General features: G+C 41.0%; 1 protein-coding gene across 9 annotated transcripts in view; it reads left to right on the top strand.

The window, feature by feature from the left end:
- Positions 1–27,163, top strand: part of ACSL4 (acyl-CoA synthetase long chain family member 4) — a 56,816-nt gene that overhangs the window by 3,051 nt on the left and 26,602 nt on the right. For 2 of the 9 annotated variants that reach the window (XM_068152018.1, XM_068152026.1), the window contains exons 2-4: positions 5,240–5,402; positions 8,564–8,657; positions 10,363–10,411. The gene's annotated coding sequence lies outside the window, so the exon portion shown is untranslated. Of the gene's footprint in view, positions 1–5,239; positions 5,403–7,707; positions 8,658–10,362; positions 10,412–16,915; positions 17,033–27,163 lie in introns of those variants that run through there. The other 7 variants (XM_068152021.1, XM_068152028.1, XM_068152024.1 and 4 more) reach the window with 5 other exon arrangements.

Raw genomic sequence — 27,163 nt, forward strand, 5'->3', positions numbered from 1 at the left:
CATAGGGCTTACGCTCAAGGCCTCTCACCAGCCTCGTTGCCCTTCTCTGGACATGTTCAAGAGTCACAAAGTCTCAGTAACATAACTGGTGTAAAACTGGACATCTTGGCCCAATTCATATTTCTTTGCAAGAACACAATGTCATCAATCTATGTTCAGATTGTGATCCACTATAAATCCAAAAGATGTGGTTCTCTGATCTTGATCTACTGTGTGGCTTAGGCACAATTCCTTCATTCTCTCAGTTTCTTCAGCTTCTTTGAAAATCAGTCTGAAATCTTCAGTGTTATTGACTGAACACTAAGCTCTTGCTCTCTTCTGTTTGTTAACCCTTTGTACTTATCCTTTCACTAAGTAATTTAGGCTCTTACCAAGATCCATTGTAAACAATTTATCTCTTATGTCAGTAGAAATGGCTCACCAAAAGCAATAAATTCCTGTACCTAAAATATTTGCACAAGAGCCTAGGGCTACTTCTTGTATCTGAGATATATTTTTCAGTCTGTAGGTTCTTGAAATATAAAAATGCTGACATCTGATGTTAATTAGATGGTTAGTTAGACTGACCTATGCAAAGACTTCCTTAAATAATTCAGCTTAATTTTGTGCACAGTATGGGTCAGATATTATGCAAGTTGCAACTATGTGGTTCGTAGGTGTGAGCACAACCCTGTAACTAATATAGAACTCAAACTTGCTCAGCTTTAAGGTGAACCTAACCCACAGTCAACATCCCAGTATAGAGAAAATCTCAACACTGACCTCCTGAGCAAATCGGCATGTTACATGATTCAGCATCTCAGTGTAACTCCAGCTGGCCCGTGTACGTATAGGTTAATGATGCTGCACCATCAGTACATCTGAACAGTGGTGACTTAATCTGCAATACAACAAAGGTTTTTTATTACTCTGCTTATATCTATTTTCCAAAAATGTGGGGGTTTTGATGTGAGCTCTAGGCCTAGAGTTATACACCAAAAACTGGTCTGTGTACACTTGGAAGACTCATTATGTCCCTATTAAAAAGAATTAACCAAATATAACATAAAAGGAAGCAGGAGCCTAGCTCAGGTCCTACTGTCCAACTGTGACTCAAAGACAAAGCTGTTGAGCAAAGAGGAAGCAGTGCATCACTAATGGGAGTCCCGGCACTGGCACTAGGTACCAACCTTCAACTGACAAAGGTGCCCTGTGTGTGAGGAAAAAATATGAATGCTGCTTCTGCTTTGATTATGTTGCAACAAGAGGAATGATATTTGAACAGGGAAGCAATCTTAGAAAACAGAGCAGCTATAGATTATTTGTTGCTTAAGGCCAGCCATGGGTGTGAGGATTTTGAAGGATGCTGCTGCCTCAGTCTCACAGATAACAATAAATCAATAGAAGCCCAGCTGCAAAGCTTAAAAACCTCAGTACAAAATTTAAGACAGGATCTGAAAGATCCTGTAAAGGTCCACCAATGGAATGGTGGCACTGGTTGTCACATCTATTTCCTTCCATTACCCCCAAATTTAAACAATTTAGAAGCTTGGTATTGGGATCCCATTCTGCTGTTTTGCTCAGGTATGCTCAACTTGTCTTGCTCAGATTTGTGGGTACAAAGACTATTTGCTCAAATCCAAAGTGTGCAAGTGCACACAAAGCAAAAGGAAGGAATGCTTCATAAGACAAAGTAACCATATAAAGATGGTTTTGGAGACAGAAGAACTGAACCAGCAGTGACCTTGCTTGTACAAGGGGCTCTGCTGTTAGAAGAAACCAAGCCAGACTGAAGCGGCTGAAACTGGTGAAGTTGCCACAAAACTATGTATACTTAGCTAAAGCATATGTACAAAGCATGCTTGCACAGGATGTTTGTGTGAACAAATAGAAGGGAATGGTAACAAGTGATGTCATGGCCAAAGCCAGTAGATTACATAAACTGTAAAAATAAGTGTGTGAATAGTCTTGAAATCATATATAAAGAATCAAACTGTGAGGTCCTTCTTGGGCACCTTATGGCTGGCAGTGAAAGGAATTTTACCTGGTGTGTACTTCTGCTGCCTTCCTTCTGTACTCCCCCACACTAGGAGAAAATTCAAGCAGGTTCTTTCTGCTAATGACTGATTATGCTAAGTGCTGATTACATGTTTTGTTTTACAGTAGACTGATCAGGTTTGATTTCCATTTTTAAACAGTTTTGTTGTACTTCAGTGGCAGGGCAAGAAAATATTAACTGTAGTCTTCAAAACTGTTTGATTTAGGAAAAATACCTAACCATGAGTATTTCCTTCACAGTTAGTTTTGATGATTGTATCATGCTCAAATTGAGGAGAAATACCAGTTCAGGAATATGTTTCTTTCCTCTTCCAGTTTTTTGTACATAACAAGCCATGTTCAGCATAACTGTTGGTGCTTCACTCTCAAGATTTGCTCCAAAAGATCAGCACTCCCTAAATGGGCACAAGAAGATGATTTCCAGCAAATCAGTAATGCTGTGTCCCTCTTCTTGTATGCCAATACCAGTGAAATAATCAAGAGCTGGTAGTTATATGATCATTAATCCCTAGAGTAAATAGCTCACTCTTAGAGCTAATATAGATATTATAGATATCTATATCTTATAGATATTATATTTATAGATATGATTCTTGTAGATATTACACTTTTTCTTGTTGAATTATCTACAGTTCACATTTTGAAAACTGCATTTGCTACCCCAAGTGCCTTTAGGGCAACCAACTGGGAAAATTTGGTCGAGGAAGCTACTCAGCACAGGGTGGATTTTTTGATGTTGCTTTGCTGTTTGGTTTTTCCTTTGCTCCAAATCTGGATTCATAGAGATTCTTTCATCAGTTATTCTGACTTCCTGCTGTCTAGTGAGTTGCTCACATGTATTTTTTATGAATATAAAGAAGGGCTTGTGGTAGTGTAATTGCTGATTTCCTCCCAACGAATTTTCTTGGGAGAAAGATGAAAGGCTGTTGCATTTATCACATCTCTCCTTGTCAGCTAATTTAGCTAGAACATATGCTAGACAATACTGGAAAAAAAAAAAAGGTTAATGTCAACTTGAAACATTCAAAACAGAAGCTTATAAAGCATATCACACTTTCATGTTTGTTTTTTTTAATTTGATGGTCTGTAAATAATTATATAGAACACCAACTGAAACTTCTTAGATGACAACTGTGTGAACCAGCTTTTTATTGAATCATATTTCTGTCATGTTTGCAGGACTGGACTTATTTTTTCCCTTCTATAAAGAACTGCAATATTAATAGCATAAAAACAGTTGGATGTAAAAGCAGGCAGAAATAAAGAAATATCATGAATGCATGAGGGTTGCTTTGAGATAAAGAAAATCATAGCAGTTCACCTGCATATTAATTCCTCTACCCCTGTTGAGATTAAAAGGACGAAAGGTTCTGTCAGTAACTGTGACACAGGTTGAGAATGCATCAGGGAAATAGTGATATGTTTCTTTGTAGGTTCGTATGTTCAATGAGTAAAGGCATTCCCCAGAGTTGTTTTGCTCTTTTCACACATCAGTTGCTAAACATTTTGTGCCTTAGACTGCTCAATGACATTCACTCTGTTTTGTGTTTAGGCCCTGTATTTAGCCATTTTCCAGTTTTCAAGGCATTTGCTTTGTTTCATGTCCAGTGCTGACACCATAATATTGTTAAGTGTAATAAAAGGCATTTCACAAATAACCACCCAAACACTTTTTCTTGGAAGCTTAGCCTTAACAGCTTTTCTCACTATTGTCTTCCAAGTCAAAATGATATTATGCATACTTATACCTACAGCAATTAATTTTCTAGCAATGATTAGTTAGTCTTTCAGTTAACTAGACCCAAATGGAAGGTGTTCTCTGAGCTGTCTATAAGCAGACCTCACGATACTTGTCATGCTGATGTCTCAGGAGAGTAAGTGAGGTCAGTGAATGAAATTGCAGATGAATTTGATTGCCAGATTAATTTTACAGGACTAATTAGCCTGGTTCAGGTTTGTGATATGGTTTTTGGTCAAACTGCTAGGCCAGAAATAGGATAAAATAGGAATACGATGTATTAGATATCAAAGATGATTTTTCCAAGCCAGTTTGATCCAGGTTCATTTGCCTGGTCAGTGATAGGTTGGTTACACACAATAGGATGCTAATAAACAGTCTAGGAAAATTGATTGGTTTTGTGTGGCAAGGTTTTTGGTAGTGAGGGTTCTACAAGGATGGCTTCTGTGAGAATATGCCAGAAGCTTCTCCCATGTCCAATAGAGCCAATGCTGGCCAACTCCAGGATCGATCCACCACTGGCCATGGTTGAGCCCATTGGCAATGGTGGCTGCACCTCTGGAACAACATATTTAAGAAGGGGAAAAGCTACTGTGCAGCAGCAATGGAGGAGGGGAAGGAGAGTATGTAAGGGAAACAGCTCTTCATGCACCAAAGTATCTACATTTAGTCTATATCCAGGGCTAAACTACAGCAGTTGTTCTATCACCCAATGACCCCTCCCCAGCCAAGAATGGGGATCAGGAAAAGGAGAGAAGACCCATGGGTTGAAATTAAAACAAATATAACAGAGCAGCAAAACTAATTCCAATGCCAATATGAAGTCCACAAAGTTATAATCAGCCCAGCAAATCTACAGCAGTCACAGTAAAAAGGAAAAGGCAGTCCTTGGGAGCAGTGGTGAGTGATTCTCTCTAGGGATGGGGAGAAACAGGAGGACAAGAAGGGTGAGCAGGAGTGGGATAAAGAGGAATCCCCATTCTCAGCAAGCTTACACTGCTCACAACTTGCAGACCATGGCTGGCCTATGATTCCTTCCCAATGAAACCAGGACACAAGGTCAGTGAAAAGGAGGGGGAGGAGGTGCTCCAGGAACTGGAGCAGGGATTCCCCTGAAGCCTGTGGTGAAAATGATGGTGAAGCATGTCTTTAGAGTCTGTTTTATTAAATTGTTGTGGAAAACCAGATATACTTACATGTTTTCTGTGCAAGTTTATGTATTTCATAAAGTTCAGGTGCCTCACACAAGACAGAGGTCACGTTTAAGTGCTTTGGTATGGCAAGGATTATTTGCCCATTTTGTTAAAAAGGCTGTATGGAATTCTGAGCCCTCTCGTGGTCATTCACCTTTTAAATGCTCATTATAATGTCCTATTAACTAATGCAATAAAATCTGCCAGCCTTTCTTTATCAGAATGATGCTTGACATTACTGTTCTAAGTACTCTTATGTGCACTCTTGTAGAAATGTTTGTTTTCCTGCAGAAGAAGTCTAAAAGGAGCCTAAAGAAGCCATCTGGATGTAGGAAACACTTGTGAGAAGATCGAAGATGACAGTGACCATTTAGCAAGACAGGGTACTTGAAAAGGCAGAGCTACACTGGCAGAGCTACACTTCTGGCCCTGAGGTATAAAACAAATACCAAAGATTGGACTAACAGCTTTGTTCATGCAGGAACTATGGGGTTTGGAAGTCTGGGAGAAAAGGCCTGAAGAAGAACTGGGATATGATCTTGAGCAGTTGTGTTGACCACAAAAAAAAAAAAAAGCTTCTTTTAGACATGTTTTTTGTGCTTTGAAATGTTACAAGTGGATGGGGTTACTCAAAGGATCTAATTAAACCTGTCTTGTGTTGGAGGGGTGAGTTCTGAAAAGGGCTTCAAATCTTGCAGTGACATCAGGGACACAAACACCCAGTCACTGAGGTGTTGTCAGCAACTAAACACGTTCTGCAAACATCAACTACTATGAATATGGTGATTCAGTTTGCTGTTCCAAAGATCTTGCAAATGTTTTCTGAGTATCCACTTTGGGTTTTCCAGTTAGCATTTGTCAATATTTTAGTCAACTCACCATCTTTTCCTCAAAAGTTTTAGAAGCAGTTGTAAAGAGCACAGGGGCACTAGTGATCAAACTGAGAATTGTTCTGTGTAATGAACACAGCACAGATCTATGCAGATTACATTTTACTAGTCTGTTTTATTGCCAGCATTTTCCATCTGTCTCCAGCCCAAGACAGTATTTAATATACTGCACCTATCTAGAATAATTCTCATGAGGAATTAAAAATACTTTTAAAAGTGATGTAATTCCTCTTATTCATTAGATGTCTTTGCATTCCAGTAGCAGATGGGTGGAAAAGTTTAGGGACTATTTTTTTTTCATAGTGGGCTACTTACCTAGGAGCTGAAAGAAGTCTGATGGGAGGCCTTAGATGATGTGAAAATCTCTTAGCTGAAGCAACTTAGTTGTTCTGTGAATAAGGAAAACCCACAAATATGCTTTCCTTTCAAGAATAAGAACTGGGGGAAACCCTCAGTCAAGCAGATGAGTGCAGTTTAGTATGACTGACACTTAGCCACAACTTAGTGTTACCTGTAGGGTTAAAGATAGCTCTTACTCATTCATGTGTGTGCTTTGTAAACCAGCTTAAATGTCACCAGTAGCTGATATTTTGAGACTATTTATTTTGTAGAGACGGAAGTATATTGGGTTGCAAATATGGGGATAGTACCCATGTAAACTAATGCCGCAGAGCAGATGTGTGCACCCTTCTAGGCTGAGGCACCCACCTGTTTGGCTTTGCATGAAAACACCACGAGTAAACACCACTAAATGCACGTATGCATCAAGGCACGTTTTTCTTCACTCCCACACTGTCTATCTCCTCCTCTCTCGAGGAGAGGAATCAGGCTAGACATCTGCATTTTGCAGGATCACTTTTGTCACAAAACCGCTTCATTTAAAATTGAGAGCAAGACCTAACATTTGGCAGCAGGTGGCAGCACAGGTCCTACTGGTTTGCATCTCTGCGCAACAAAGTCAGGCTCCAGCCTTGCAGTTGTTACTGCCATTAAACTGCTTCCTTTCTTCGAAGCGAGTGACTTTTAGCTAAGACATGGAAATTACCTGTGCCACTGGTCGCTGCCATACCACAAAGGCAGATAGGGTTTAGGGAAGATCAATTTGGCAAAAACCCAAACAGCTAGTAAAGGATGCAAGCTGCCCAACTCGTTGGCAATTTGGCATACAGCTTGCTGTGTAGTTAAAAGTAGTGTCAATAGAATGTCAAACAGCAAATCTAACTTACACGTCCTTGCTCAAGCTCCTCACCTAGCCTGTGGGGAAAAACACAAGCAATATGTTGATCATTATATAAAAAATTGACAGCATTTATTTGGGGTTAATGGCAGGCATTTTAGTCATGCTCTGCTAAAACTATTTGTTTATTTGCCTGAATTGCACATTTCAGTATTTGGCTCAAGTGTCACCTAACACCCAGGGGAATGTCTTAGAGCTACAGATTTAGGAGATTATTTGGCTTAATTGGTGTTATTACTGTAGACCATCTGTGGTCTTGAATGAGATTTGCTTATTTGGAACTTTTTAATCCAGTATTAAAAGGAATTGCCATTAAGTTGCACCATAGAAAAATAATTACTTAAATCCTGAGTGGTTCGTATAAAACTGTTTAAGCCTCTCATTTATCACAAATTCTCTACTGTTTTTACTGAACTCCCTGATGTTTGTGCCAACACTTTCTACAGCCTGTGGGCCTGACTTGTGCCCAGGGTAGCACCAGAGGAGGCAGTGCGGTCATACTGGAGATTAATTCAATAATATTTTATACTATTTCAGTTATCTAAGTTGATAAACTTTTCATAAGAGTAGAACCCTACACTGCTGAAGGCAATGGAGGCTCATTGAATGTCTGATTCAGTTCTCACAGAGCCTTGTTTTTGTGGAAATACCTTTCCTCATTCCGGTGCTTTGTATGGTGATTTCCCCAGGTTTAATTATGTCTGTTTGCAAGATGAATTCTAAAAGGTCCTAAATTTTGTGTCTGGGAAGTAAAGTAACTGGAATTGCATTGAGGTGGCATTTGCTGGGTTTCCCACATAAAAAAAATAAAAAGAGAAAATTGAATAGAAGTCTCAGAAATTAAGTGATGAGTTTACCATTAAATGAGTAGCAGAAGTAAAAGGATATGTTTAAAACTTAGAGTGTCATTTCTGTTTGTAGTGCTTCCCCTATACTGCAAGTACTCTAATGCACTTCAACTGCTGCTGTAGCTTATTGGAGAGGATTATAGAAGTACTTAGCATTTAAAATTAATATTATGGGGAAAAGGAAGAAACCATAGCATTGATTATAAATCTAATTTTGTGAGTAAATTTGAACAGGGAGAGTGGTCCTTTTGTTTGTTTGTTTTCCCTGAAATTTCTACCTGAGATTTGGACAAAGCTTCTTTCACAAGATAACTAGGACTCACCCAAGACTTGACTATAAAAGCTCTATGAAGAAAAAGAATCCCACCTTGTATGCTTTTCGTTGTTTCTAACTCTGTGAGTTAATCAATTCACTTCTGTACAACAGTGTAAACAGCTACATGTGACTTAGCTAAAGGCCTGAGAGTGTTTTTAAACCTGACATCAATTTCCTGTTACAAAAATAATTTGTTACTGGGTCAAAATTGCAGGTAGACAGGATTTGCATGTCCACAGTCACATGGCAGCCTGGTTTATCATGGAAATGTTGAATAATGTTGAATGATCTTTTATATTAACAGGAGGTCAGCCAAGGAATCCATGGAAGAAAAAGAGCAAGAGATTCAGATCTATTTGAGGGGGAAAAAAAAAAAAAGGAAAAAACCAAACCAGCAGGTAGGCTTCATTAGACCTGCAGTTCATAGGAGTAATTGTTTATTCTGCATAGCAATGCTTCATGCTTTCTCTTCTGTGGTCAGCCATTTCTGGGAAAGGAAATCAGTGTGCACTGAATAAGGAAATAGCTTTTAATTTTCTGCTCCTCAGCAGCACCATGTCGAATGCTCAAGCTGAAGTTTCAGACTTCCTAATTGTGGTGCAAAAGTCAGAGATGCTTCAATTTTCTGCATTCTCTGTGAATGCAGAAAATGCTAAGAAGCATTTCAATAAAAGATGGTACCTGGCATCACAAGTTGTTGCAGGCACCATTGTGAAAACATAGTTAAAAGTTTGGCTGCCATCAGTACTGCTGTGGAGAGGCTCAGTGAGCAAACTCAGCTACACAGTTTATGCTAATATAGTTGGGATGGGTATTGGCATGGCACAGAATTACAATAAAATCAAATGAGATTAAAATGAATTGAAAACAGAACAGATAGCTGCTGCTGCATTGTAGTGGTCAGCTGTGTCAGCAATGTCTCATAGTTTCATAGTTTCATAGTTTCATTCAGGGTTGGAAGGGACCACAAGGATCATCTAGTTCCAACCCCCCTGCCATGGGCAGGGACACCCCACACTAGATCAGGCTGCCCAGAGCCTCATCCAGCCTGCTCTTAAACACCCCCAGGGATGTCACTCTACTTTAAGTCATCAAACCTATTTCAAATTTACCCCTCAAAATATTAGACATAAACTACAATGTGAGGATTTTGGCAATCCAGATTATCTTGTTTTTCTTATTTCTGTGTCATACTGAACATGATGATATTTGAATACTTGTCTTCCTGAGTGTCCAAGAAGAAAGGCCACCTGATTTGTCTACTGAATATAATGTACTTTTTGTTATCCTGCCTATTTTTGCACTATCTTCTAATTTTCTCAAGCTACTACAGGTCTTTTATTTGAAGATGCTCCTATTGTATATTAATGAGGAAGTTAAATTATCTAGACAGCATGGGCTAAAGCTGAAACTCCCCCAGCATCATCTTTCTTAATGATCATTGTCCAGTAAGAAAATAGGTCTGTAAGTGATACTATTCACCTGAACAAAAAGAAATCTTTATCATGGTACTTGTCAGCTGTGTGTAATGCCAATACCTGGGCTGGCCTGTGGAGCCAGATTATCATTACAGATAATATGATGGTGTCTACTTTCAGGCAGTTTTGAATTCTGAGTACAAGGCCAGCAGAAGCAGGGAAAACCTCAGAATGAAGACATTCCCCAACTCCAGTGTCTGAATTTTCACAACCAGGTTTCATTCACAAGCATTTACTTCCTCTCTGACTACTACAACAATAAGTGTTTTTTGTAAGCAATTTACATATATAGTTTCATGTGAATAAATTAAATAAGTGACTCCAGGGATCAACTTGTAATAGAACTATGGACAGAAATGAAAGCATGTGTAAATGAAGCATACTCTATTAGTGTTTCTTGCACATTATGCCATTACTTGTAAACCTGAGAAACAACTTGTACAAGTAGGTAGCAGCTACTCATATGAGAGATGATTGTGTAAGTTCTCTTCTGTTTTGATGGCAAAAGGAAAGTCAGTGTCACAAGTGCAACCATCTAAAGCAGTCACAATGTTGTCACCTTCACCACAAAGTTCAAGATTGAAGTTCACCTGGGCTCTTCATTAAAAGTGCTTTTACTTTACAGATCTGAGTGCTAAGTCAAATCTTAGATTGCATGGGAAATACTTTTAAAGGTAAGAATTTAAATATCTTTTTGGAAGACACCATGTGAAGGTGTACTTCTCCTCTTTGTATGTCAGTCATGTGTTTGACATGAATGGGTATTTTGTGTAGCACAAACGTTTATGAACGGAAATGGATCAATTTAGACTCAAAGATTTTGACAATGAGGCTACTGTCAAAGGAAATGTCACAAAGGAAATGTTGGGTTGTTGGCTGAAAAATTATACTAAGAATGTAGAAACTTGTTACGCTGGCATCTCTGCCCACTTAAGATGTGTAAAAAAAGAGATGTGTTAAAAAGTGTATGTGGGGCATCTTTTATAGGTGACTTCTGAAGGGTTTGAAAGATGACCAAGGGAAAAAAATAATCATTTATTACACTGTTCAGTGTAATATGGGAAATTGCTGAGGGGATCTGTACACCTTCTGCAAACTGTCCACAAATAACATTTTAAGAGGGTCTCCTCCAGGAATGTGTATGCACAGTGAGGGTGATTCTCTTGGGACTGGTGGGAAAAAATGAAGTAATCAATCAGCCTCTAAAGAAAGCGGCTGTGCCAGAAAAAAAATGACTAAAAGTTTTGCTGCAAAGACAGAATGAAGAGAATATAATTTGAATTTCAGCAAAACCCTGACATTTTGACAAGCTGGGTAAATGACATTCTTGCAGGTACTCCATTTGTAAATCATGACAGAAAAGATGGAATCTGCAAGACTGTCTTGTAAGGACTGCCTTACATGTTCAGGAACAAGCTGAAGCAGAACTGCTGGAGCATGTCAGGGCAGACTGGCAGCTTGCTGTAATTTAGCCAGGATGTGTAGAAGATTTTAAAACTGGAAGGCTACCTGCTTGCTTTAAAGCATATATAATACTTCTGTCCTTGGGCTGGGTTTTTATTGTGACTCTAATTTTGTCTTCTGGGCATAGCAATCCCAGAAACAAAAAGAAAGTACATCTGATGAAAGAGGGTAGAAAGAGGTGTTTCATCACATATGTACAGTTTGTGTAGAAAATCACACAATGGAGTTCACAATAACAAGAGTACTTTATAAGACTTACATACATAGATTGACAATCTATCACCAACTGATATTCAGAAATGTTTCTTAGAGACAATCTTACATTAATTATTATAGAAAAAAGTTCACAGTCTGTCAGTGGTGAGGGCTATGAGCTGATTTATGGTCTTTTGCTGTAAGGAATGAAACATCAATAAGCTAAAAATCACACCAGTGAACTTTGTGTAACAGTTACACTGTTGCACAGGAAGCCAGTTCCTCCAAAATGAGTAAGAATTCCCTTGTGTGCTAAAAGCATGATTTGGACACTAGATTCTCTCTGTCCCTCATGCAAATCTGCTGATGTATATTTGCACCCCTGTCTTCCAGGAATGACTGTGAAGAGGTAAGCAGTAAGTTAAGCTATTCTAAGTTTACCAACATTACTTCTCCAATGACAAATCTGGGGGAATATGTGCACATGCAGCTGCTCCCTGTGAGAAGGATTCATATGGGAGTACAACAGAGGATATTGTTTACACTTGCCTGCTCCCTGGGCCACAGGCATGAAAAACCAGGACTTGTTTTATGTTTTTACTCAAGTATCATTTTTATAAAAAATGAGCTTGGATGACAAAATTAGAACAAAGTTAACATGAACAAGTAAATGTTTTTCCTAAGTAAATGTTGAAAAAAATATTGATTCGGAGGCTGGCCTTGCTGGTTCTGTCAAGACAAACTTCTGCCCTGGCATATGTGAATAGACAAACTATTGAGGTCAAGGTCCTCATTGAATTTTAGTCTTTGCTCTAATGAAGTCTCCAAATAGTTTCATACTAAAGTAGGGCACTATAGTGTTATGATTCCCATAATGGAAATTGTAGGACTCAAGAGATCCTGATGAGAAGAGAATGGAACAGGCTGAAAGAAGACAATTATTTAACCATGTTTTTGGACACATAATCTATCCTAATCCTATGGGCTCTTTAGAGCAAGCCTGGCCTGTGGGGCTATTTCTAACTGTGGTTGTGAACTTCAGACTGGATCTTGTGAAAAATCAGGAAATCATTTAATTTTTATAGCACTATGTTTTCTTTTGAATGTCTCTAGGCAGCAGTAGAATGTATTTCATTAAGTGAGAAGTACTGAAGGTCCTCCTTGTAATGACTGTTCAAAGTGTAGACATGGCACTTCAGGACATGGCTTAATGGCTATGGGGGTGTTAGGTTGATGGCTGGAGGTCTTTTCCACCCACAACAATCACAATCTCTGAAATGCTAAGGTGCTGTGGGGCACTGCAGGTATCTGGGTAATACTGCAAGTTGTCTCTCTTGTTGCCTAAGCAGGCAGAACTGTCATGTATTACCTCTGGAAAAGAACAAAGCTCTGCATGGACCTGAGCAGGCAATGAATGTGATGGCTTTACAAAGTACGAATGTTATGTCTGCAAGCAGATACATGTTTCTCTTTCATGCATGAAATATAGCTTAAACATAAAGATTTAATTACATATGGCAAGTATATGTTCAGTGATTGCCAGTTGCTGTACATTCTTCTATATAATGACTCAGAATGAGAAGTCAGATTTGTGTAGATTGGGGTAACAAAATTGAGGAAAGGTTTTTAGGTCAGAAGATTTATCAAACTTTGCCTCTACCTTCCCCAAAAGGGAAAGCTGTAGATACTAGATGTGATAGAGTTTTATTCTTTATGTATGGTTATTTTATGACAACTATTGTGAACAGGTTTGCAGATAATTTCACAGTCTGGTTTCATGTATAAGACTAAGAAGGGAATGGAAGTAGCATGAACAAAAAAAAAAAGCAGCAAAGACCAAAGCAGTTAATGCATGTGGAAGCAGGCCCCTTCTTTTAAAACACTGCTCTGTGTTCAATAGGCCATCCCTCAATTCCCCCCTACTTAAAATTCCTTCTTGAACTGCATTTCTTTGGAGGGATCAATAATTCTTCATGGCACCAAATGTGTCTGACTGCTGTGTTGGCTTTGTTGTTTTGTTGGGTTTTTATAAAACCTAGGAGTCAGTTTAAAAAGACCTGGAGTGAACAAAAGTAAATTACTCCTGCTGATCAGAGTTAATGTAAATGTCCAACATGCTTCACTTTGGGGTTTGGTTGAATTTTTTTTTTTTCCCCCCAATTTCTCTGAGTTTATCAAGAAATAGAAAGTCCTGAGGCAAAATTGTTAGAGGGTTTACAAAATGGCAAAACCTGTGTACCAAATTTCTTTTCTGTTGTTTTGATTGTAACTGTACACTCTGTGAAGAAACAGGATTGCAACAAAGAAATAGTTGATTTCACCAGTCATTGCCCCTAATATAAATAAACAACCCACAAGGCTCCAAATATTGATTTACTACTTAGATTAAAAGTGCTAACATTATGCAATGCCTTTGCTGATATCAAGAATGAGGTGAGAAGCTGTTGATTCTTTCCAAGCTTACACTGAACAACGGGTGAAAAACAGAGACCTTCTAGGCTGCTTTGACCTCTTCTCAACATAATTTTCTCTTGCTCCTTTTTGACCTCGGTGATAAGGATGAAAATTGGCATTGGTTCAGAACAATTGCACTGTCTGGGCAGTTCTGCTGTACTGATCATGAGGACCATTGTTAGGCTTTTCTTAATGGAAAGATACAAAGCAGTTGCAACAGGAGAAAAGCCAAGAATGCTTTCATTGAGATAGATTTCAAGACAATGTGACATACTGTTATATAAAAGCAGTTTTAATTTATTCGTTTGTGGACTCCTGAAATATTTGCAAAGGCGTTTCCGAGCTCTTGTGATGAATATAAACTTCCTGACAATAGCCTTGCTTTTCTTAGCTACCTGTTTTGAAGCCTTTGGAGGTATTCCACTTGCCCTCAGGGTTACTGCTAGTCCACCATAGCTTTATTTATAGAGAGCAGTTTAAACATAGCTATTCTTTAGGACAAAGAAAAGAGCACCTGAAGGGATTGGACGTGGCACTTGGTGCCATGGTTTAGTCATAGGGTCTGTGGTGACAGGTTGGACTTGATGATCTTTGAGGTCTCTTCCAACCTTGGTGATTCTGTACTTGCAAACCTGTGGCTACAGGAAAGGTTTCATGTAGTCCTGTTCCTAAAGCCTCCACAGAACAAGTTCTATTTGACTCTTTATTTGGTACCCTCTCTGTACTAAGTTAAATTTTAGGACTTACTATTGTAAGCACACTCTGACAGGTTATAGTTTTTCATTAGATTGTAAGTAACCAAAATTTGTTTCCAACTTTGCTGAAATCATTAATGTGACTTAGATGTTCATCCTTAAGAAAGACACAAAGCATTTTGTTGAGCGCCCTGATACCACTGAATCTGTGTGTCATTTAGTGGTGCCCAGTCTGGAGCCATGAGTGGACAAGCCCCACAGACAACATGAATCCCCTCTGTACTCTCAATAGCATGCAAGGCCAGCTTGTCCAAGGCCAAGAAGAGCTTGATGAGGAAATCCCATGGCTTGGTGAGGTCTCCAGTAGGGAGGGCACAAAGGAAGAGGTGAGGGAAAAGCTGCACCCAGCAGAAGCACACAGCCTGGAGCACCTGAAATCCATGTGGGAGCAAGAACACACAAACTGAGGTAGAAAGGGGGGAGCTGAAATTTAAATTTTTTGGAGGTACTATGAAACTGCATCTGGTGAACACTAGTCTTGTCAGCCTGGAAGAGAGATGAATGAGATTGTCATGCAAGGAATCTGTGATACAGATCTATAAAACTAAGAGTGGCATGGAGACAGTTAAGAGAAAATGGTAATTCATGGCTAGTTAACACAAGAGTCAAGGGACATAAATGGAAATACCAGACAGAAGGCTGAAAATACATGGAAGTGATTTTCACACAGCATGAAGTTAAACTGTGGAACTACATCAAGCTGTAGATGCCAGAATCTTGCATAGATTCAGAAAGCAGTTGGGTTTTTCTTCTGTTAATTTGTCTCATCAAGAGCAGAAACAGACTACTGTTGGCTACAAGTCTGAGCTGCAGAATTTGTCATCTTCCCAGGAGATGACCATCCACAGCTGGGGAAAGCACACCATATGCTAACTCAGTCACTGTTCTGTCCCACTGCAGCCATTCCAGTGCTCCAGTTTACGCATGAGGCAAGCTCCCCTACCCACTAGCAGGACACATCATGGTAAATCCAAGCTCAGTTAATTCAAAGGGTAAGATTTCAACAAGTATAACACAACTGAACAAGTTAAAAGTACATTCTCTGCTTATGAAAAAGATTTAGAAAATGGGCTCATGTGTCAGTGGGGTTTTTTTTCTGACTAAAAATTGTAGCAAGTTTGTTTGCTCAACCTTTTCCAACTACGGGAAGGCTAGTCTGCATAAAAGAGATGTGCCTTTGGGCATCTTGCACAATCCAGCCCCTCTCATTAGTGATGATTTGACATGGAGTGAAACAGTCAGGTTTGAAACAAATTAGAACACAGTGAGAGCAATAAATGGACTGCCCTGAAACTCTCACAGGCCAAGCCAAATCCAAACCACACAGTGACTTGTCTCAATCTCCATCCATGTGAAGTGACATGCTTTTTGCTTCTCTATGAACTATTAAATATAACATCCACATGGCATGTGCAATTGTTGCTAGAATATTTTAGCCTCTTGTAAGGTGTTGTCTTTTATAGCACCAAAATCATGTTCCCAAATGTGGCTTGTTTTGTATTTTTTCTTTTTCCCCGCTCCATATGGAATGGGGGAGGATTGTGCTGGACTTCTGCTTGGTACTGGAGCATGAAATGTTTCCTCTTCCTTTGCATGTTGTTAAGAAGCAGCTATGCCTCTTGTCAAAAGACTGTTATTTTGTGCGTAGTCTATTCTGATGAAGCCTGACTCCAAAACAAGCAAAACCATCTGGCAAACTTTTGCATGATTCATCAGGGTATTTGTGGCCTCTGGCTTTCTGAACCGTGCTGTGAGTAATCCCAGTTGCTCTCGTCAATGCTGCTGCTAAAACCCACTTGTTCTCTGAGTGGACACCACAGGGACCTCCAGCTCAGCTTGATGACCTCCAAATTGTCAGGAGGCAAAAGTGGCTGATAGACCCTGTGCTGCCTAGTCCAGCCTAGAAGATCTGGAGCAGGCATTACTGTTCCCAGTCCAAGCCTATGTGAGGAAAGAGATTGTGTATAGAGAGATGGGTTTTTTGCTATGTGCCCATCGGCGTGACCAATCCTTACTGGAAAACTAAGGAAATTAACAGTCCTGCAGCACAGGAGGGAGGCAAACAGAGCTCTGTCCATACCGCGTCAGCAGCCTGCTTTCCTCTGACACCCGCCTTGCTCGATCAGGACTGGCGACAGGGGAGACCCACGGCCCTGACGCTGCCGACATAGCACCTCCCGGCCGCAGACCCCGGCGTGCAGCCGGCCTCGCGGCGGGACCGCCCCCGCCCCTTCCGTCAGGGCGGGAGGATCGGGCGGCGGATCCGGCAGCGGGGCTCGCCCCGCCCCGTTCCCCCTCCCTTGCCCCCCCTCGCGCCATTTTAGCATCGGGAGCACGGCGGGTACCGGTCTCTGAGCGGCGTAACGGCAGCAGCGCGTGCGGCCCGGGGCAGGCCTCCTCGTTGCCCGTTGGCAGCATCTGGGACAGGTGAGGGGTGGGAGGGTCTTCTGGCACACAGGGGAGGTGGCGCAGGGATGCTGCTCTCCTGCCGACCGTCTTTCGTCCCTGCCGGGGGTAGGACGGTGGCTGCCGCTTTCCTGGGCGGAGGCAATCGGGTCAGTTGAGGAAAGGAGCGGGGGTTTACATGGGGTCATGGCTCTCCCAGCCTTCCTGGAACAGCGGCCATAGGGGCGCCTGGGCTGGGGGGATGCGCCGGGGCTCAGTACCACGGTGGTGGTTTGGAGGTAGGCCCAGGGAGGGGGCTCGGTCTGGTTAACGTAATAAACCCGTGCAGGAGCCTCCGTGCGGGCTGCCCAGCAACTCGGCATCCCCTTCCCCGACAGCTATCTTCGCAGCGCAGCTCCCCGGCCAGCGCCGCCTCCTCTCACGCTCCCGGTTCTACCGGCTCCCCGAAGGATGGGGAACAGCGGGAGGAGGCGACACTGCCCTCAGCACTGTTGCTTTTGGCCGCCGCGCCTTGCTGTGCCTCAGAAGCATCCCTGACGGCTCGATTGAGCTTTCCTGGGAGCCCAGCGGGTTACGTGGGCCAGCCCAACACATCAACAGTGCTATCTCCTCCCTCGGAGCCCCTCCGCCCCCTCCTTCCCGATGCAGAAAAGGAGGCAGGGCTCAGGATATGGTCTGATGCTGATGTAGCAAACACCGAAAGCTAGGAAAGCGTGATTCACTGCTCAGTGCTACGCACAGGCCGTGCTTTCCGATCTCGCGTCACAACAACACCTGTTAAAATGGAGCAAGAGTATTTTTGTTCTCCTGTGCCTCCCAGTTAAGCCTCACTTTGTGGTGTTCTAAAATATCTTTGTATCCGTTGTGTAAGCTTTGTTGAAGCTTACTTTCAAAGCGAGTGTGTGCGCCTTTTTTTTCTTTTAGTTAAATTCTGCTCTTTGAATCTTTGAAATTTGTCATCTTAGACTAACTGCAATGATTAAAAACACGGATTGCTTTTTTCCTCAGTTGTGAAAAATGTTACGTTTTAAGCAAATCCCCAAATCAGTCTTTTCTCCCAAACCAGAGATAGCATTTGTGATGTTCCAGTTCCAAACCATTGGTTTCATATTTCTTTTTCTTCTGCTCTTCATGCGTGGATGCAAAGGTGTGTTTTAATATATTTTTCCCATAAAACTTCCCCCCAGTAACTCATTTGTGGCAGGGTTTTCATGATGTAATCTGGTTTTCTGCATTTCATGCAGATTTGACTCATCTGCTACCTTTAAGGCTCTGTATAACATACACTGGGCAAGCGAATGACAGTGTTGCCCATTGTCTGATTTACTTATCAGCAGCTATAAATTTTCAGAGTAATAAATTACAAGTGTTCAGTGGATGATGCTTCTTCCTAGCATGATGGTTATGCTAGCCCACTTGTAAGACTAGAGAAACCATTAACAAATCACAGTGGCAAAGTATAAGATACAAATATATTCCATGTGATGTTTTGAAACATGTCGAGTAAAATAATGCAGCTCATGACAGTTTCAACTTCTGTTAATACCCAAATAAAGTACTAAACAGTAGCCTCAGCCAAGTAAGCATGCAAACCTATTGAAGTTAATGATTAATAAATACAGTTAGGTAGTTAACATGACAGATGAATGGGTGCTTGTTTGTAGGAAAACTGTTCTGAAAAAGGAAGTACTTCAACTAAAAAAAGAGTTGGAGTTAATTATTAAGGGAAGTCTTCATTGTATCTGCAGCTAAGCCTGTGGTCACTGTGCCGCAGGACAATTTTCTCAAGAGATGGAATTTTCATGGAAGGAGGGAAACAGTTTCCTGAGAAACACAATTTGTAATTTATTTCCATGTATTCATAAATTGGATTGTTTTTTAGATGGTTCAGCATCTTCCACCCTTGCTGTGGAAGGCACATCTCAAAAATTGGCCAGGCTGTTTAATTTTGCTGCTTTCTACAGCAGCTAGGTAGTGACTGCTTTGATGTTCAACTTCATCTCAAAGTTACCTTCTCTTCTCCCTGTAACTAGGGTTTACTCTCTGTCCCCTTTCCATTTGGAAGGTGCTTAGTGGGAAAGGTCAGTTATATGGAAGGACCCAAAGAAAAGCCTAAAGTATTTCCTCTTTGCTAATACAGCATTGCCTTATAGTGGATAGGAATTGTTAGTACTTTATTATTGCTTTTCTTTTGTTTCTGTACTTTTTGGTTGGAGGAAGGAAATTAGGATTGCCTATAATCCACTGACACTTGCAGTTTTCCCCTCAAATCTTGAACTCTAGATGGGCACATAACAAAAACAAAAGCTGAATGTAGCCCTCATTATTTCTTCTGTGGCCACTCACTCACAGGGAGACTTGTCTGGCACTGAAAGTAAAACACAGACTGGAAGCAGTGCAACGGGTTCTGTGATGATCTCTGGTGAATGTGACGCCTGCCAGTGCCAAGGCCCTTTCTCACAGGCTGCTGTTTGTGGTCCGAGTGGTGGATGGGGAGAGCTTTGCCTTAATCCTGGATATGCTGGAGCGGAGCTGAGAGAAGTTTTCCCTTGTTTTATGCAAACGTGAGCTAGATGTTGTATGGAATAAGACTTGTGCTTGCCTAGAGAAAGGCTTCTGGCCAGCTGCCACAATTGCATGGGAGATGTGGTTTCAGTTTTCTGTAGTCAGTGTCTGGCGTCCTCTGCATCGAGATCAACAAAAATAATCGGACAGAACTTAAACTGCAGCAGATCTTTCTCTGTCCCACTTCTTCTGAGGCTATCAGCTCCTATCTCATACTTCATATAAAGTCAACTTGTAATCAAGATATGGCCTTTAATCATGTACCAGATGTGCATAACATTATTGACCTGTCTGTGTGAATGACACAGAGGTTAGGAATGAACAGTGGGGGTGGAAATTACTGATGCTGGTGGTGTTGCCCTAGATAGGAGCCTCTCTACTGTTCAGGCTATTGGGCTATTTCTGAGCTGTGCTGATGTAGCTTTTGAGTCGGGTCTAAACTGGGTGCTGGCTTGAACTTGATCTGCAGAGGTTAGAAATGAAGAGCTCGTGTGCACGAGGCATTTGGTACAATTGACTGGAGAGTTATTTTACATTTTAAGACGATCCCAAATACATTAGAAAACTCAGAAGGATATTGAGCCATTTTTTGGTGAGGAAGTAAATAGCACAGGCAGTTTTGAGAAATGGAGGAGCAGAACAAGTGAGGGAAGGTGATGTTGGGCATGGGACTGGGAGGGGTGGGAGATGTTTTCTTTTAGCCAACATGTTGCCAGAATGTCACATTGCATGATGGATGAGTTTGAAAGGTGGTATGAATTGCTTACAATGAAAGTGAAGTTGGAGCAAATGCTACTGCATGAAGTTGGTGTGAATTTTATTTACTTTGCTTTTGGATTAATAGCTGTGTAATGTGAAGGATGTGAGGAATTGTTTCCCTCTTTCTTTGCTTCAGATAAAGCTAAGCCCTTGGGCTTTTAATTGAAATCAGAGTACTTTTCAGTAAAGTGTCCTGTAAGGAATCCTGGATATTGAGAAAACAGCTTTAATTTTTTACCCCCTGTATTTATGTTTTGCATGTTTTTTGTAGTACAGGTAGTGCTAAATCAATGGATATTGTGCAGCCTGGAGCTCACTGTGCTTCAAGGTGAGATATCTTTATCTCCAAGGTAGAGAAAAAGTGATCCACCAATTATCACAGATTTAAAAGTCTGGGATTTAAAGTGATCCAACTTGGATCCTTGGTTATCACTTTAAATCCCAGACTCTTAAATCTGTGATAATCAAATACCACTGTTGTTCAGTGAGGACAAAGCTGTTGAAGCAGGATTTCATTCAGTGTTTGTTGATGTGATAGCTGATTCTCTACAGCATGTTACTGCTTCCTCACCTGAGCATCTTTTTCTAAAAGCATACTTGCAGCTTGCCTGTTAGGCCATAGATTTATATATTGTATTTTTTGTTATTATTATAAATTAATTGGTGCTGTCAAAGATCAAAAAGCAGAGCAGAAATACCTGTAGGCACATCTGTTTTACTTTAAACTGTGTGATGATGCTGCAGCTCATGTAATGATTTTGATTATCACTTTTGTTAATGTGCAGGGACAATGCCTGTATTTCCATACACTGATAATCAGGAATGTGGCAGTGAGAATATTAATGTATAGATCAATTAAAAAATATCTAGGTATACCTTGCAAGCCTGAGAAACTGGAAACAGGTCAACGTACCAAGGACAGTCTTAAAATAGCACACAACATTCCAGCACTTGTACTCCTACAATTTGTACTAATTAAAGAGACTCTTTGGATTTCTGTTTTAACTCTCCTTACTGTAGAAAATAAGATTGTAAGTGCACAGTACCAAGGCAGTTACAGAAATGCTTCTGTTCAGGTGGTTTAACATTTAATTCTATTTAAAATGCATACTTTATTTTATATAAATACCTGTTAATGGCACATTTAGCCTACCCCATCCTGATTTTGTTACAGCATTAGTATAAGCATGGCCAACATATAAAAACGTCATCTTAGCATCTAGCTAATGGTTTATACTTTGCAGAATTACTTGTTAGCAAATCTGATTGTTTTTTATTTGTTTGGGGGTTTTTAGCTGTTTTATGGTAACTGTGCAACCTGTCAAAACATTAGTACAGTGTACTCTGATTCTTGTTCTGCTTAAGTTGGTGTATTGCCTAACTGTGGCATTTTAAATTTAAATAATGCTTAAGACTTACACCCTAGGAGACACAACAGTAGATTCAAGAAACATGAAAAGATGTTTACAGGTTTGTTCCTAAAGCACTGTTCTACATAGTGTAAGACACAGACAGGACATGCGTTCTGAGCCGTGTCTTAACCGAGGTTTTCCTCTCTATCTGCAGTTACCCAGTTACTCAGTTCCAACTAGAGTTACTGCAGTAAAACTATTTGCTGTGTACCTTTAGGAAAGTAACTTAAGCAGAAATAGTCCCTTTAGCTGAGATTCCTGCTGACTGATGTTCTCCTATGGCAGTCCACAAGCATCCTATATGTGCAAGGCTGGGCTTTGTGAGTGGTAATGCCTATCTGCACCAGTGCGTGGTTTGACTTTTCTGGGCTGTTGTGGTTGGAGTGACTGGGGGCTGACGGCTGAGCACTTCAAATCACCTTCATTTCCATGCTGACATTCCTGTCCCTTAAACAACGCAGCTCAAATGCCAAGTGTGCAAGAGCTGCTGCTTATTTCTTACCATACTTCCTCCTGTTCCCAAAGAGTTGTATTTTTAGCCATGCCTCTGCCCACCAGACCCTTCACACTTCTCTAACTGTTACATCCCTTATACACCATCTACTCAGCTCCAGTCAGAAATTGATAGTCCCTAAAAGAGAGTAACTGTCTTTCTTGGGGAGTGACCCATGGGCCTTCTGTGCACAAATCCTGCTTACAAAGATAGAAAAATATTAGCCTAGCAAGGAACTGAATAACTTCTAACATTAAATCTCTGATACCGCAAGGAAAAACGCTGTTCAGTGCCATTAGTTGTTATAAGCGTGAGGTTTTGTATTTCCCTCTTCAGTTTCTTGAAAGAGAAACATAAAACAAATAAATGGTTTCTGCAGAGCACATGTGTGCCCCAAGGCTCTTTCATGGCTGCCAGAAAATCTTTGTTAGGTGTCACAGTAAGAACAGAGTTAACACCAATGTTTTGAAGAAGTTTAAGAAGGACATTGAGACACTTGAACGTGTCCAGAGAAGGGCAACAAGGCTGGGGAGAGGCCTTGAGCACAGCCCTGTGAGGAGAGGCTGAGGGAGCTGGGATTGTTTAGCCTGGAGAACAAGAGGCTCAGGGGTGACCTCATTGTTCTCTACAACTACCTGAAAGGTGGTTGTAGCCAGGAAGGGGTTGGTCTCTTCTCCCAGGCAACCAGCACTAGAACAAGGGGACACAGTCTCAAGCTGCGCCAGGGCAGGTTTAGGCTCGAGGTGAGGAGGAAGTTCTTCACCAAGACAGTCATTTGTCATTGGAATGTGCTGCCCATGGAGGTGGTGGAGTCACCGTCCCTCCAGGTGTTCAAGAGGGGATTGGACGTGGCACTTGGTGCCATGGTCTATTCATGAGGTCTGTGGTGACAGGTTGGACTCGATGATCCTCGAGGTCTCTTCCAACCTTGGCGATACTGTGATACTGTTTTCTTTAACAGTCAGCTGGTGCAAGTGATTTTTTTTTACTATCCCTCAGTTGCATGAATGTTTTTGCAGACAAACACTGCTGTAGTGATGGACCCCATGTGACTGTTTTCTAGCTTGCCCATTTCTTGCTGTGGAACCCAAAGGGTCCCAGCTATAGATAACTGCATGGCTGGAGGGACTGATTATGTGCCTGGTGCAAACAGCTCCTGACGAGAGGCTGCTGTAGGCACTGGAGAGCCCCCACTGTTCATCATTTGATCGTATCTTTACCTGCCACAGCATTGGGGGAACAAAGCTGTGGATTCCTGTACTCATTATTTTTATATTTGCCACTCAGTCATAAGATGTGAACTGTGCTCCTCTGTTCAGGACAACATGTACTGATGAGCCCCAAACCAAAGTCAACCTCTTCCTGGTCTTCTAAAGAGAAAGCTAAAACTACGCTGTGTTGCTGGAAACTGAGCAACAGAGTTGCTTATTCTACATCCATCTTACTTGGGTCAACAGCAAGCTTCAGATACAACAGTATTTGCTGGAGGAAGAACTTTCCCAAAATAAAAACACAATATTTTTGTGTTCATGTAATGATTGCTCATCTGGCTGCAGGAGTTGATGTTTTAAGTTACTATTTCATACACTTTACGGTGTGCTTAGAGCAACGTTAGACTGAAATAACAAGTATTCATCTCCTGCTCTCTGCTCCTGGTTTCTCGCACTCAGTGACGCATGAAGAGCACTTGCTCTCCGTCAGGTCAGGCTGCAGATGAGCAGGTACCACAAAAGGTTTGATCTAACCTCACACAATGTTTGGGTTCACAGTTCTGTGCATACTTATGGCAGGTGGCACATAGAGCCGAGAGAGTCTTCCCACATTTAAAGGACAGCTGCCATCAGTGTCCTGTTGAGTTTGTAGGCTTAAGTGAAGCTAGTGGTAAAATTACAAGGAGCATGTATTGTGATACTGGCTCCTGAGAGGATGCAAGTATGTTGCTGAAAAAAACCAAACCCAGCACATCGATGTAACTGGTTAGATTCCCTCAAACACTTCACACTGCCTAGGCAATGTGTCAGGTGGTCAGGTACTTTGTTGTTTCCTCTAGTAGTTACACATGCAGTAATTTTGACAAGATCTTATTACCTTCAGTTTACCTAAAGTATCTGATAAGTAGAATAAATAGTGAGTCATTGTCAATGTGTCCTCTCTTGCAAGCTAGCTAGATTTGTTGAGCAGCCTGTGGAATGTCACTACTTCAAGCATGCTAGTAAAGTTTGAGGAGCTGGGAACTGCTTTATCACTGCAGGCTGAATGTTGCCTTAGAGCAAAACCCCCAAATTTATGAATGAAGACATTAATTTCATAGCTTAAACTGTCAACTCAGTTGTCAGCTGCTGCTTCCTGTCCTACACAGCTGCTTTGTTCTTTGGAAAAAGAACAAATTAGGGATATTAAAGCATTTTTGAATATACAAGGTTAATCTGTAGTGAAATTTTAATAAGACATTTCAGTTTGTGAGTGGGTTTGCCTTTCAAAAAAGATAAAAGTAGATTAGTTACCACACTGCAGTTTCTGGTTGCTTTTTTCTAATGCTGCACTTCTATGACTTCACTGAACTTGCAAAAGCTGCAGCCAGCACTCAGTTGCTCTGGCTTCTAGCAAAAGGGAGGGGACAGACTGGGACAGCAGAAAATGGGTGGAAGGCGTTTCTTTCAGCAGGAGCTTCCCTTTGGGCCTGTAGCTCCATTTCAATGCTTGTTTAAAGTCCTTACAAAGGGACCTTGTAAAGATGCAAGTAATTCCATGTCAGCTGAACTAAACCCAGATTCACTGCTTCCTCCCTTGCACTGGCACTTGATGACTGAACAGGGAGCTGTCAGACAACTGGCTTGACTTCAACATAATAACTGCCTGCCTTCAAAATTTGCAGCCCAAGGGAATAGTCTGAATTTGGATTGAACTGGCTGCCACGAACCTGAACTTGAAGACTGATAGAAAACCCGCAGGCTTGTTGCACTCCTTTTACTTCTCTGTTGGAACCTCCATCATAATGAGGTCATGTTCCTTCAATTCAATAAAGTGATATGCTCTAGCTGTGGTATATCTTAAAACCAGCTTTAAGCACGAACCTCCCATACCTTTTTCCTGTTCTTAGTATGGCATGTTTGATTTTGTTTGCACAGTGAAAACATGCATACTACAAGAATCTCAATACTGTACAGGTAAGGTGCAGTTTTACAGCAATATTTTCCTTGGCTGGGAATGTTACCTGGAAGAGTTGAGAGACTTAAGTCTGCAGCTAGTGGTAGTGCCAAATGGCAGCAAAGTGATACAGCAATCAAAAAGAAAAATGGAAACAAAGCAAGAGCTGCTGGTTTGTGGTGCCTGTGGTCTTTTTACAGGAGATGCTGAAGTAGAAAGTGAGGCTGGAATAGTTTGTGTGTCCACAGTAGCCCAGTATTCATTTTGTGCATTGCTTTCCATGAGGACAGATGGACATACAGCCGAGCCGTGCTGTGTATTTACATAGAGTAACCGAACTCAAGATAGCCTTGGTTCTGTGCCTTTGTTAGATATATGTGTTTAATTTTCATTATGAAAATGGAGTCTGTGTTTATTCCATAACCATGCAAATAGTTTTGCATTTTCATGAGCTCCTCTGTTCAAACAACTTGGTCCAAAGTGCTTTCATTATGAGAAGTATCACCACAGGGAAGAGAAATGACTGGAAAGTGAAACTAACCCTGCTGTTCTTCAGTAAAACATGGGAGGAAGGGGGAGTTGGGACAGGGATTGGAGCAAGGTAGTGCCTTGAAAAACCATGGAGAGCATCCTGTTGGTATGAGTTTGCTGCTTCTTGCCATTCTGGGGTTGTCAGTTCTCAGAGAAGCTGGATAGGTATTTCAGTAGTTGGCTGAATCTTAGTCTGCCAGGCATGTTTTTCTTGTATACCTTTAAACTTGCACAGTGTACACTATGGTTCCATAAAACTTAACTGAAAAAGAGAGCAGCTGACTGCAAAAGAGAGCATGCTAAACAGTTTGGCAACTGAAGCCTAACAGAACTGAAGTGAAAAACTTGCCCTGGCCTTGAGCTGAGTTCAGGTTTTTTGAATGCTCAAATGATAATCACATACACAGATGGGTCAGAAATAAGTGACAGACTCTTTCCAGACCTAATGAAAAGCATCAGATGGTAACCAGCCTTGTCTTTTTCCCTACTTTTGCCCACTGTAGAAATACTGTGGTTACTCAGATATGACCTACACCCACTCAAAAAGTTGTCATTGTTTGGAAAATAATCATCATTTAACCTGGATGAAATCAGTCTGAACTGTAGTGAGGAGAAAGAGATGAGCAAACTGGGGCAGAAGAGTTAATGGAAGGAGAAGCAGGGCTTTAGGAAAACCTTCAGGTGTTACCTGAGTATGCAGGTTGCTTTCAGTGCAGTTGGATCACTATTTCTGGAATATATGCATGGAAATAAGAAGCAAACATAGCTAATACTATTTTACACCCAAAGTATGAGGCTTTAGGACCACACCAACTGTTTTAACACTTGTTTTCCTGCCTTTTGGAGTTGTAGTCTGTACCCAGATATGAGATGCAAATGTAAAGGGGGAGGGATCTTATTCTCTGAAAGGCCACAGTGGATAAAGTTTCTGTTGGCTGTTTATCTAAGGTAACACAGCTGTGTTCCTCGGAAAACCCAAACTGTTTCATACATTTGTTACATATTACCTCTTAGTATACGAGCTTGCCATGCCTTAAAATGCTGAAAATGAAAAATATTTCCATCACTTGGATAGCTTAATAGAGATTTATCTTTGAGAATGTAGAATTTAGGTGAAAACTGAGCACGTTAATGTGGTGAGTTCCTAATGGTATCCTCTGACTTAAGTAAAGTACATGATCAGCCTGTTCTGTGTTTCCAAGTAGTAGGTAGCATTTTGCAACTGGTACTGACCACAAGCAGCTG

Source organism: Melanerpes formicivorus, unplaced genomic scaffold (assembly GCF_026170545.1).
Source record: "Melanerpes formicivorus ecotype bairdi unplaced genomic scaffold, bMelFor1.0.p_v2 SCAF_22, whole genome shotgun sequence".
Taxonomy (NCBI): domain Eukaryota; kingdom Metazoa; phylum Chordata; class Aves; order Piciformes; family Picidae; genus Melanerpes; species Melanerpes formicivorus.